Raw genomic sequence first — 3132 nt, forward strand, 5'->3', positions numbered from 1 at the left:
AATGTTAATATTAGAGTCCTTACCAAAAAAAAAATATTAGAGTTAATTACTGGATAAGGACTTTTTACAATGGCATTTGTCGGATGAGGGATTTTCAAAATCCCTTGTTCATTTCCCATTCTCAGCCCATAAAAAAAACGAAAGTGCCATGCCCATAAAACTCTTAATTTGCCAAAAAAAAATTGTAGTTTTTTTTTCTCCCATTCCTGGCCTATTTTTTTTTTTTTAAATAATAAAATCTAATCTCCTCCTCTATTATTCTGTTTTGGGGATCTAATCGAACCCTAAATTAGATGGACGCAAGCTCTGAAGATCGTCCCTAACACCTCCATCACCACTTCCCCTCCGGGTCTGTCCCTAAGCAGTCATCTCGAGGTATTAAAATTTAATTTGTCTTAAATTGATTGCTTTTTCAGATTTTGCAAGACTAGTCTAGTGGAACCTTATCTGATTTTCAAAACAAAATGGAGAATTATAGTGGGGGCATTGATTGATGTTAGGGTTTAGCTCGAAAAAAACTTTTCCTCGTCTGTTTGTTGATTGAATTCTCTCTTCACTTATTCGGTGTAATTACTTATGGAATAAAGATGTTTCTTTATTAATGCAGGGAAATTGAAGAGGTTGATCATAAGCAAGAGCTAAGCATGGACGAAAGTAATAATCCATGGTAAGTACAATTACCCATTGTACAATCTATTACCCCCTAGGTATGCCAATTTTGTTGTTCTCTGATTAGGTTTCACCGTTTACGTCCCTTAGTGTTTTTATGATACATGATTCCCGTCTCAAACTACCTTTTACACACTAAAAAAAGTTATGGTTTTTTTGAAATTTTTTTCTTTCAGAATTTTAGTCAAAAAAACTGGACCCTACTTTTTTGCCTACCTTTCAACCTCCTAGAGACGGGCTGAAACAACCCGTCCCAATTTTTTTTAATATATTATTAACTAGTGGTCTCATACCCACAAGCCACCTAACCACAATCAAAACAAACAGCGAAAATAACCAAAAAATGCCAATAATCAATAACCAATAAATAATAAACTAATAGTAGAAATAATTCAACCAAGTCCTAAAACATGAAACCAACAACCTAGCAATGTTCTACTAACTCAACTCTAGCAATCTAACAGAAGGAAGACAACACATCAACGAGCCACTAAAACATCCTCCTCTTCATTGTCTTGATTCCACGATCACACTTTGCCTTTACCTGCACCAAAACACATATGAGATGCGTGAGTATTTTATAAACACTCACTGAGGCAATCATCCCATATACAGGGCTATACACACAAGCAATCGGGATAACTTTAACCATCAAAAAACAAACCAGGACAACTGCATCGACCGACACAAACCCATGCATCGACTGACACCAACTGGGGTTGCATCGACCGATGCCTGCCTGCATCAACCGATGCAAGGCACACATGCATCGACCAACACCAACACTGCATCGACCAATGCATGCTCGACATTTCACAAAATCCCTAATTGCATCAATTGACACCTCCACATGGCATCAACCGATGCTCTTAGGTCAAATCGCGCCGTCCTCGCATTGCATCGATCTTCCCCGAATCTCTTCGCCGGATCTTTGTTCTTAAACCACCAAAACAAGATCCAAAAGCACAAAGAAGCCTCACAAAGCCCCAAGTGACACAATAACGTTCTAACAAGCCAAGGAATCAACCACATAACACATAAACACGAAAATCAGAGAAATCTCAAGCTAAGATAAGTCATGGTCCTGCACTCACCTTTGCCAAAGAAGATTCTGACTCTAAACCAACGGATCTACACTCCTAGCATGCTTCTACAACAATCTAAGCTACAGATCTCCCCATGAACATCCACAAATCTCCCAAAAACCTCAAGAACAGCTTCCTCTCTTTTATTTCTCTCAAAAACGGCTAAACTCGACCACACGACGACAAAAACCCCTTTTAAACACGACTCAACGGTTTTTTCTAACCCAAAACGCAACGTTTAGCTTAACTCGTTTCGCGACAAACCTTCCTTGCATCGACCGATGCAACATCTACATCGATCGATATACATCCCAAACCGGGATTCCGGTTCGTGAATGTTACACGGGTCTTTGGGTTTAGATCGGTAGCTAGTTTTTAGGGTTTAGTATCCCCCTTTTAGCCCATGTTTATCTGGTTTTTGTGTTATAGTCGGTATGTTCTTTTCATCTTTGGTTTGGGTTCCCCTCGGTAATGGTTGTTAGGGTTTAGTATAGCATCTTATGTTTTGTGTTTGTTGTTGTGTATAGTGGATTTGTTCTTATTAGCTTGTTTTGTAACCTGATTATCAAACTTTCCAACCCACATACTTTTAAAATGAATTTAATAAACAAAGGTTGGTCTTGTGTTAAAGGAAATTTATGATTTGGTGGTCTCTATTTGTAGGATTTGAACGTTACACGCAATAGCTCTTACTCAAGAAAGAAAGGGAGCGTGACATAACCTGAAGGGTAGGTTCATCTTTTTTTGTCTGCCATAATGGCAAATTCAAAAACCAGGCACGGAAATGGCAGAAATAAAATATCAAACCAAATAAATGGCATTTGTGTAATAATCCCGTTAATGTTAAGATTAGTGTTAATCTTGGGGTGAAGAGGTGTATGCTATTGGCATGCATATTCAGAATGGATTTTGACATTAGCAAACTACCATAGTTCGAAATGATGATGGTAAAGAAGCAGTACAATTGATTTTGTTAACTTTACAATTGTACATAACATCGATTTCTAATTGGATAAAGGAAGCATTGCTCATCTAATTCTTTTCATGAAATAAATATAACTCTTTTGATTAGATTACCTTTGATATATATGTATTTAATTATATATAGCACTATAAGAACAAATTAGATAATTATGAAGAATTAATTTTATAAATCTGTAAATCATCAATTCATAACGTCGAACTACAACAAACAAGTAAGATATTTTTTTTTGCCAAGAAACTCTCACTCGTTACATAATTGAAGAAAACGAACAATAACCGGATAAGATTGATAGATGATAGATATCATGAAAATATCTCGAAAATCCAACGATGAACCTTCGAAAGTGAATTAACATATATTTGCGATTAGGATATATAAGGTCACAGTTTTGAA

General features: G+C 36.5%; 1 long non-coding RNA gene across 1 annotated transcript; it reads left to right on the forward strand.

Moving 5' to 3' along the window:
* Nucleotides 1–250: 250 nt before the first annotated feature.
* Nucleotides 251–2825, forward strand: LOC147936173 (uncharacterized). The gene is made up of 3 exons (XR_015568134.1): nucleotides 251–375; nucleotides 608–667; nucleotides 2418–2825. It is a non-coding gene; the product is annotated as an uncharacterized LOC147936173 (long non-coding RNA).
* The last annotated feature ends 307 nt before the right edge of the window (nucleotides 2826–3132 follow it).

The sequence above is a fragment of the Camelina sativa genome, chromosome 10 (genome assembly GCF_030686135.1).
Source record: "Camelina sativa cultivar CO46 ecotype springtype chromosome 10, ASM3068613v1".
In the NCBI taxonomy this organism is placed as follows: domain Eukaryota; kingdom Viridiplantae; phylum Streptophyta; class Magnoliopsida; order Brassicales; family Brassicaceae; genus Camelina; species Camelina sativa.